An 11,145-nucleotide genomic window follows, 5' to 3' on the forward strand; every position below is an offset into this window, starting at 1 on the left:
AAGACTTTATATCCCCCTAGCACCTGGGCTAAATTGGATTTTAAATAAATGTCAGAGTGAGTTTTACATTAACACTGGAGAGCACAAATGTAGGTCTGGTATCAGGTTCGAGGCAGAAACGCACAGTTTCTGTAAGATAATGTCACGTAAGGTTTCTCCGCTCTCATTTGCCCGGCCCGAAAATGGCATAAATTGTCAGTGTGACAGATTGAGATTTCAGTGTTATTCATTGCCTCGCTGTTGGGTGGCCCCTTACATTTTAGTTTTCTACCACATACTTAGTTAATTACCTCGTTAAACTCTGGTTTCACCAGCTTGTCTTTTTTCTACTCTGGAGCTTAAATAATGTGAATACATTAGTCAGTAATATTTGATGTATTGATGGACTCGGACTCCTTTCCTCTGAATTACTGCTTAAAAGACTGTAATGGACCTCTTGATACTGAATTAACATAATTAGTGTGGTAACTATGACACCTTTGGTTGGATTATAATGCAATATTTTCCTTTTGTTATGACTTTCTGTTCAAATCTTGTACACGTCATTTAGTCTGGGTTATGAAATGCATTTGTTGTTCATTAACTGAACATAGCTCAAATTTACCTACATTGTAACTGATTTATCTATATATTTATATCAATGGCATTTTCCTAACTGTTTATCTGAAAGATTTAACTGTCCTGCCCATTTCTTACTTGTATGAGGAAAACTGGCAAAAAAGGTCAAGCTGTAAGTCAAAACTAAAACTGTATGCCAAAAAACTGTATACCATTAATATAAAACCGCATTGCTAGATACTTAATGAGCTTACATCCACTGACGCAATAGTCAGGCCTTTGTGATAAATTGTCTGGTGTACTCTCCCAAAAGGTCACTCCAATCACATAATTTTCAATGGTTTTATTTCATGTTAGTTACCATAGTTGATGCATAGTCCCACTTCTCAATGTAGGTGTGGAGAATGTATGAATTACCTTTTGATGTTTCAGCTCCTCTGATCCAAAAGCAATTACTCTCTAAACCCTGTAATAATTAGAGTGAATTAAAGCACAGTACAGAATGAAGGGAGGAAAATTACATTTGGAACAAACTAATTGCACTTCTCATGGAAGGTTTTCTTGACAGCACTACTGAAGACTGAAAATAACATGCAACGAAACTATATTTTGAGTCGTTATTTTTTCACAATCAAGTGAAATCACCCTTCTGATTAAAGCCAGCAAAGGAAATGCAAAAAAAAAAAAAAACCCAACCCAGCAAACAAACTGATCAATATCCCAGGGTAGTGACCTGAACAATATTTCCTCTCCTCTGCAGCTTAAATATGTTATTTTCCAAGATGGAACTCTTGAACTGTTAGATTGCATGGACAGACCATTCCCACGATACTCACCCGCTCTGACTTCTTATCTATTTTGGCTACTTTGTATTTTCTTTCAAACATAGCAAAAAGCAAGCAAACTCAAAAACAGGAGGATATTCTGTCCAAATACATGTTTTTGTGAAGCATCTGTAGTGACTTGCAATTTCAAGAAACGGTTCATAGTGCATATATGCAAAGAACAATCACAGAGGAGACTACACACCACAGTTGTCTGTACCTCTATAAAAAAATGCAATGCAATATTTGTTTATTTTCTTGTTAATTATGCAAGTATTAGTAACATAAATTGTAATTATCAATATATAACACTTTTGGTCTGGCAATATCATCATCTCCTGATTAAATGTATTCTCTCGTTTCCCATAATGTTGTTAAAACATTTCCATCTTCTCTGTTAATTTACTGACAAAACCAATAATGTGTTAACTCCTTTATCAGCTTCACACTCAGCACTGCTACAGATAAATCCCTCTGAATCTTCCATCATGCTGCTTATCACTCACTGTGCCACGACTTAGTCACCGACTAAAAAAATGAATAAAGATGAGGTCATCGCTTCATACATGCCTGAATTCTAACTGCCTTACACATTTCCTTTATTTATTGACTGTGTTAAAATAAATCAATAAACATTACCGACAAACCATTTAGTGTTTAACAGAGTAGGTGTGAAATGATTAGGTGCTTGATCAATTAATAGATTGACAGAAAATTAATTGCTTTAGTCATTTTCTTTTTAAGAAAACACGACTAAAAGCTCCAACTGCTCAAATGAAAGAATTTGCTGATTTTCTTTGGCATAAATACTAAACTGGTTGTTGTTATTTTCTAAATTAACCACCTCAAGGTTGTTTCCTTCAATAAACTAGTTTGCTCATCTATCACTCCAAAGTCCGAATACATTCAGAGTTAAGTAAAAAGAACAGCAGCAAATTGTCACATTTCAAAAACCGGTCCAGAATATTATAAATATTTGGAATAACACACATCCTGTAACTGCATTGCACAGGTTTTACCATGCTAAACAACCCTCCATGACTCAAACATTAAAAGCTAACAAAGCACTCAATGTGTTGTTATGTTAACATAGATATGCTACGTTTTATATGCACGCAAAGCACTGTTTTTTAACATTAGCAGCAATAATGCACGTTACAATATTTTTCTCTTAAACCTATTCATACAAACTCACACACCAATGATGGCAGAGCTATCATTTGGACAATAAAATTATCTAAGCTTTTAATCTTGCTCCGTTTATCCATATTAGATGTTTGTCATTCACCCATTCACACACATCCACACATTCAAAGCCCCTTGCCATTAGCATCTTTGTTCATAATATATTGCTAAGGGACACTAGGAGTCTTAAATGCAAGCTGAAATCAGTGGGAAATCTTCTCTACAAACTAAACCATAGATCAAAGTAATTTTAAGCAGGCTTTTGCTGCATCATTTTATTTCTTTTCAACAAATGATTGAATTTTAGTCCTTGTGTATGGAACCTTGCCATGTATATGTGCATGTATTCTTTCAGATGCTTTCTTTAAAGGGCACCGTGGCAAGTCTTCTCCATCCCTAGCCCTGTCACACCAACACTCTCCTCCTTCACCACATCCATGGATGTGGTGTTCTCTTTGGTCTTCCTTTTTTTTCTCTTCCTTGGCAGCTCCACATTCAGCATCCTTTGTCCAATGTATCCACTATCCCTCCTCTGCACATGTCCAAACCACCTCAGCCTGAGCCGTCTCTCTGATATACTCATTTCTAATCCTGTCCCTCCTGGTCACTCCCAAATCTTAGCATCTTTAACACCGCCACCTCCAGCTCAGCCTCCTGTCTTTTTTGCCAGAGCTACAGTCTCCAAACCATACATCACAGCACACATCACTGCTATCTTATAAACGTTTCCTTTCACTCTTGCCGCTTTCCTTGTAAGCCCTTCAAGGGAGTAGTTGATAGTGATTTTAGAACAGCTAAGTTGGTAGGCACTCCATTACCTGATGATTCTATTGACTAATTGCTTAGTTACTTAATCTCTTCATCTTTGAGATGAATAATTTTGGGCTTTCAAGCTGTTGCTCAAGCATATAATTATTAGCACTTTGAAGGGCCTTCTAAAATACTGAAATAAACAAACACTATCATTTCCTGTCCAAAACATAATTTTCAAGACAGACAAATGCTACAAGTCAAACGTCTTTAAAATCTTTAGGTCACTGAACTACCCTGAAAAGGTACTATTAGGTTTATGGATTGTAATATATTCTGATGAACCCTTTTTATTCCATACCGTCTGTCACTTTACTTCTATATTCACTTTATGTAGAGTCGAGTGTATGAGTGAGTCACAGAGAAAACCACTGCTTCATGAGCACCTTCCTCCCTATAATTGCACAAGCATCATTACTGTAAACACACACTATCAACTATTTGAGTGTGCAACATACAAACAAGAAAAATAAAGTGTTTGGCCTGGGCCTTGTTTTCTCATACACCTTTATAATGAAGACCAATTCAAGAATACAGGCTGGAAAGCGGCTTGGCAGGAGCAGGATGAATACACTCTGACATGCCTCATAGCACCAGGATAATTAGGTGAGCTGGATGCAAGAAAAGGGCTGTGCACATTTTCGACTGCAAAGCAAGAAATTGGCACCGACCTTTTGGAAGTAGGTATGAGATTGGCAACAGTGACTAGAGGAAATGGCTCCCACAGGGCAAAATAACTATGGGCATCTAAAGCCAGTGGCAAGACACTTTTGAAAAGGAGTGGTAATACTACACGAGAAAGTCCTGTTTGCCTCTGGCACAGTCTCTTACAGTAAAGGGGCCTGTCGCTGGAGGGCAGACTTCCTTATCCCAACATATTAATGTTTAACAATAAAAATAATAATTACTGGTGTAAAATAAATTCATTCATGTCTTTAAGTTCAAGCATGAAAGAAGAATTACATGCCAATGCCCTGTAAACCCACAGAATTTGAGTCTACAAATCACTGCTAAAAACATTTCTATCAAAGTTTTCACTTGACAGGTGCCAAATTAGCAATTCCATTTAAAAAGAATGACCCTAACATTAATTATACCTAGTAAAACTATTAGCTCTGTTATGCAGTTTAGCAGAAATGTTGAGTTAAAAAAAAAAAAAAAGTTCCTTGGGGAAATATGGTCATCACTAAATCAATCCCTTCCTGTCACCAAAGTCCACCCATGCAGTCACTCCTGAAAAAAAATCAATGATCAGTGCTGCACAAAGGAAACATTCATTGATTTTAAATAGTTTATAATATCTCGAGGAGGTGGTTGGAAGACAATGTGGCTCAATGTAACACTTCTACACCACTGGGGGAGAAAAAGAAAGATGAAACAGAAGTTAGAATACCAGAATAGTCTTCTGCTCGAACAATTATTTCAGTTACCTAAAAAAATAAATAAAGTTTGCAAGATTCAACCTGGTAAATGTGACACTTTGGGGTGTTTTTTGTCTTATCTGGAAGTAAATCAAATATCTTTTTTGCAAAAAATTTTTAAAAAACAAAACAAACAAAATCATACTAGCTGCTGCTCAAACAGGAGTAAGAGAACAATGTCAAGCATGGTCAAAGCTTTGTAAGACATTTTGAAAGCCATTCAGAGGGAAAAAAAAGACACATTTGTCAGTTTTCTTTTCCTGCATTATGTGTTGATAATACAATAAAATTACAGTGCTTAATTACACAGCAAAGTTGAGTCATGAGTATAATTATTTTAACCACTAGCAAACTGCTTGATTAAAAACTTCAGTTTTTTTTTTGTTTCTTTTTTTTTTTGGGGGGGGGTTGATTGTTTCAATACAAGCAATAATAATCGTCCTCCCTTGTTGTCCCCATTAAAGCTCACACACAGTGAGAAGACTTCCATCCTGACCATATACTGCAGAAATACAATACTATGCCTGCTATTTACTTTACAATGTGTGAAACAACCAGCCATCGTGGCGATCTCCTAGATCGTTCTGAGTGTTACTTGAACTCTGCTCAGTTTATTTCATTTCCCTGAAATTAAGACAGAGAGTATGACTTTCTGCCCCTATGTGTTAGACCTGTTATAGACTGGTTCCATCTCCAAGATATACAGCACATGTTGCTCAATATGAGCTGAGCTGGACAGGCTCCAGCATCACTGTGACCCTGCCATCGATAACGGACAGATGGATAGATGATACTTTCGCCGGCGCATCCGAAGCATCATAGTAAATCTTTATCAAACTAAAAAAAAACCCACAGTCATTCCCAACCATTCTCTGGGCTCTAGCGACTTGTTAGATTGTGTATTTTTTCAGCAAAACACAGAAGTTTATTTTAATATCAAAGCTTTCATCATTACATATTAAAAGAGTAATTGCATATGGTAAAGCTAGTAGTATACAGTCACAACTGTAGGCTGTCCTGTGAAAAACACATACACGACCTTTAACAGCTGGAAGTAATTGTTTTCTGTATGACTTTATCAGTCTCTGTTGCTTCAATTCACCTCTCTCAAGGTCTTATAAGGCATTTCAGTTGGGTTGAAGTCTGGAGTTTGACTGTACTACTGCAACACCTTGACTCTTTTCATGTTTTTGTAGATTTGCTGTTGTGCTTGGGATCATCATTCTGCCACATGACCCAAACCGGTTTAGCTGCCAGACAGATGCCTTCACGTTTGACTCTAGAATACTTTGGTATACAAAAGGGTAAGCCATTCTGCCATGTTCTTTTAAGAGATAACAAGCTTTCTCCTGGCAACTTTCCCAAACAAGCCATACCCATTCAGCCTTTTTCAGATTGTACCATTATGAACTTAAGCATGCTAAGTGAGAGATGTAGCTCTTGGGGTTTTTTGCAGTTTCTCTGAGCTGTGCATGGTCTGAACTTGGGATACATTTTCTTTCCCTTTTTTGAAAGATTTTGACATTGTGTTAACACAAACCTGAATGCTCCAGATCATCAAACTGCCAGCACTTCTACTCTCACAGAGGTGGTTACACATCAAGTGCAATTGCTTAGCACTTGGCTGCTACCTACCCTCTTAATTCATATAAAAGTAGTAAGGATAGTTATTCAGAGGATTGCATACACTCTTGTGCAAAACCCTCTTTTCCAGAAGACCCCATACTAACAAAGTGGGGAATGTAGAAGTATAAAGAAGAAAATGCAGGGAATCTCATCAGATACGCAGTACAAGCATAAGCACAGAAAATACTAGATGTGTGGGAAACCTATATTTTTTATTTTATTATTGGAGCATACTGGCCCCATTTGAGCAGCATATATCACTTCAACAGATACAAATGAAGAGTAAGAAAAATATGATTAAAAGATGAAACATAGAAAGATAGATATAACTATCCATCTGTCTACCTTTGGTTCACAGTCCACTTGACCATGCATGATTAGACCACACAGCAGGGTCCATAAGATGGATTATGCAGTATTTCATCACACACCAAATGTGACCTCGTGTTCTATGCCTTTTCCGTATTAAATTTCAAATTACATCCTGTTAATTTGTGGATGAAGCATATTAAATGAAACCTTGAAACCATGAAGTATAGAGGTTAAGACCAAGAGACATCACTGTATTTAATTTAAGGAACCAGTGGGCTGTCTGTGAAATGAATTAGTCAGCAGGAAGTGTGTAATTGTGCTTCCTTGATATATTATCAATCAGTAAACTAAGGAAAAGAGACAGCTGAATAGTTTCAAAAATGATTATTATTATTATCTGAAATCAAATTGAAAACACACACTGACATTGTAAATATTTGTAGCAATGTGTAATAATGTGGGTGCATTTTAATGACACGAGTTAGGAATTAGAGATTTCATTTTCCAGTGCAGGACTACATCCAGAAAGGCCGTTGTGTTTGAAACGTCTTTGCAAGACATGGAATTTGTTATCGTCATTAAACTGTGTGTAAATTAGGCCCAGCTGGTTGACCATGCTGTCTGAGGTTTTGAATTAATGAGGTCCTACTGAACATTAAATAAAACAGTGGGTTATCATATTAGGTTTTAGAGATTTAATGTTTATTCCATCTCTGGAATTACTCACCCGAGAAACACCACTGGAGAGTGACAACCACTTTGTCAACTGCTCTCTTCCCCTAGCAGCCTGGGTTGTCTTTTTGCATTGCAGACTTGGCACAAACAGTAAATGGCAGAGCTACTTGAAGCCAGTGAAGAGAGAGAAGGATGGTACAGTAAATGTTAGATTCAGGATGGGACAGGCACTGTTACTGTCAGATAAGCGCAGAGCTGAAATCATGGCATGCTAGCAATCCAGTGGGAATCGCCTGCATGTCAGTGAGGTGAAAAAAAATTGGGAAAAAGAAGGGAGAAAAGCAGACCCACACAGCGCCTTGACAAAATTATGGGTATGAGTGCTGAATGGCAAGTGAATTGCAAAGGTTTTCTTCAATACTGTATTTGCATAAATATAACTAGTTAAAAATAATGATTTAATGTAAAATTGTCCAATTTTTCTTCAATTTGTATTTACAAGTGACCTCAAGAGATGCAACATGGCGCAAAATAGGCGACATCAAAAAATCTCATCACCCTGTGCATGTGCAGTTTGTATAAGTCTGAAGTCTCTTGACCACCTAGCAGATGCCCCATTCTTGAGTAGCAGCAGTAAACATCGGCAGCATTATCAAAGGCTTCAGCTTGCCCTGCTCTCCATCAAGTCTCCACTCAGCTAATGCCTGCATCTGTAATGTCCCAGAGGCGGCCTTATCTCCCCCGGCCACTTGGATTCATTGCCAACCTCCAGTTCATGGCAAAGCTCTGATCTGAAGACAAGCTAGTTGCGTGCCAAGGTGGGCAGCAGAAAAAAGTGACCTCCCGCCACCAGTACTCATCGCTCCCACTCACATCATGGACGCCAACAGGTCCCCAGCACACCCTGACTGTGGGAACAAATGTGAGTCTCTTTAGTAGATTAGCCTGCTCTTTTTCTGTGTGTTGTCCCTCAATTTCAAGTCCTGCAGTGACTATGTTAAAGTTGTAGTTTAATACTACCCCAGTAACACGGATCAACGGGGTAGAGCTTACACGAAAGGCGACATAAATCTAATCTGCTGAAAAAAGGAAAGAAAAAAAAAATCACAAAGATTAAAACAGCTGCGGCCACAATGCACCACAGTTTGACATATGACATTAACATCTTAACAGCTACAAGAAAGTACTTTTGATTCTTGTTTGATTTAATTTTCATGAGATGCAGTTAAATTTGATTTGGGCCCACAACGGCTATGACTACTGTCAAAGAAAAGTTCATATGTGTATCATCAAAAAGTCAAAACCTACAGCTATTAAAATAAGCAATTTTTCTTACTTTGTTAACCAAAAAACTAATAACAGAAAAATGTTTTGAATTTTACTTTTTGATCAATATCACTGTTGGAATTTATACAGTTCCAACATTTACCTAGACAGCACTCAATATTGGTGTTAGCCAATATTTTGTCGGTATTGCATATTTTTGTTATGATAGCAGTGATATATTTGTACCTCCAATAAAAAAAAATTGAATCCGTTCCCACCAATTTTAACCTCTTTAGCCAATCATTTCCTGATTCACTAAAACACAACAGTCATTTTGCAGTACAGTACATCTTGAATAGGCATGCTGAACGAGCAAGACACAGAGCTTTACATAAAATCTGCCAAAGAGCTGAAACGCATAATTAAAATTCTGGTGTATTAGTCAATGATGTCAATGTGTCAGCAGTTGGATGGCTGCATATATGTAGTGATATGTAGTGTGAAACCTAAGATAACCAGGTCAAAGCCCACAAAAGCCTAAAGCCTGAGACAGCCAGCTTTTAAACTTTCCTGGGAGACGAGCAGGTACTCCCAGTTCCACTGATTAAGTCTCCCTACCAGGAACCTGCAAGACAACACTGAGGAACAAATAAACAGGAAAATAGAACAGGCCTTGGACTTTGCCTTCAAAGCTTCATAGTTACATACATCTATCGTTCAATCTACACAAACACACACAAACATATTTTGTTGATTTAGGTGAAAGCATTTTTCTGATGTTGAACTACTACGCCCGTAAACGCAACCAAAACGCTTGTGTTTTACACAGCTACGAAGAGCTTGTTATGCTAGTATGAGTTGCTTAAAACAAAATGAAATGTCTGCATGCAACCTAACTACTAACTTAAAATAGAAGGCATCTTCAGATCTGGCACATTCTTGTAAACTTAGCTACAGGCTGAAACAGTAACCCCGAATTTCATCCTCTTTAGTAGCGATACTGCAGGTGGTGAATCATCAATAGCAAAGAATTGAGAAGGATATGAGTGATTGTTACTGATATCTGTCTTTCTTTGTAAATATTGCTCAGTGTTTTAGATCAGTGACATTTTGGATGCGCTCCAGTGAAATTTTATTGATTTTTAACAGTTCGTTTACTGCTGGAAATCATTACACAGGAAATATAATCTCTTGTTTTGAAGAATTAGAGCTGGCTATTAGCTACACACTGACTATGCAACCCTCAACCATCTCGCCACCTGACCTCAGTGCTTAAGCCCATGAAAAACTGCACAGCTTATAAGCAAGATTCAATACTTGTTTAAATATGAGAAATCACATCACCATGTCAGTATGGAACACGGTTCTCACACGCTGTACGTTATCCGTATGAACTCCAGTACCCACAGAGGCATCATTTAACATTAGGACCTCAAAATCATAAACCAGTACATAACTTAATCATGCTGAAAAGGCCACTGATCTTCCTGTGGCTTAGCCACAGATTTCCTCTGAGGCAAGACCAAAGGTCAACTAAGCAGCTCTTGATTTACAAAGTGGGGGGAAAAAAACCCTCCATTATACAGCACATTGTGTTTTGGTATGACTAACTTAGAAACTATGAAATAAGTATACAAATAAAAACTAATAATCTAAATAAAAAGACTGTTAGACAGAGAAAGAGAGTTATAGTGAATGCTTAAAATCATTTACATTGCCCTTTTCAAATATTAAATCAATGACTTTATTGACTTGCATGTAAATTAATGTCATTCAGCACCCTGTGGGTCTTTTGATAGCTACAGGATTTCATTATTTATTCATGGACTTGCGTGGATACAAGCATATGTGCTTCTTTGGGGGCATGTTCCTGAGCATGAGTATATTTGCTTAGAAGAGATCAAGTCATTGCCTTTTTCAAAATAGATTTAAAAGAATAGAAAGAATAAGTTAAAAAATACTATTTCAACAGAGCGACTGAACTATGACATGTAAGCATATATATGTTCATGAGCTGATCTCAAAGATTAAAGAAGTGATATTTCAAAGTGGATAAATCACTGCGATCATGGTTTGCCATCCTGCTTAATTAGTATCACAGCCTTCTTTGGTCAGAAAGTCTGGTCGTGTTACCGTGTGGTTGCAGATAAAAAAGCTTTTCTGCTGAGATTATGATTTAACAAGGTGCGTGGTTAGGCTTGCAAAATAGCACAGGATGCCTGATCAAACATATTCTGATTGGCTTCCATCCTCTGAACCATTAACCTTAAAACAGTGTGATGGATACTGCAAAGTCAAATCGTACATGGCTTCATTTGAATGAAAACTAGGTGGGAAGAAAGTGAAAGGCAACTCAAAGCAGACCGGCAGCCCAAATACACTAAATAATGTACACTTACAACCAAGTGAACCTTGTGAGGTGTCAGTGTTAGTCAAGCTGCTGATGGTACAATAATGTTTGGAGCTAT

This window comes from Pelmatolapia mariae, linkage group LG9 (assembly GCF_036321145.2).
Source record: "Pelmatolapia mariae isolate MD_Pm_ZW linkage group LG9, Pm_UMD_F_2, whole genome shotgun sequence".
Classification (NCBI taxonomy): Eukaryota; Metazoa; Chordata; class Actinopteri; order Cichliformes; family Cichlidae; genus Pelmatolapia; species Pelmatolapia mariae.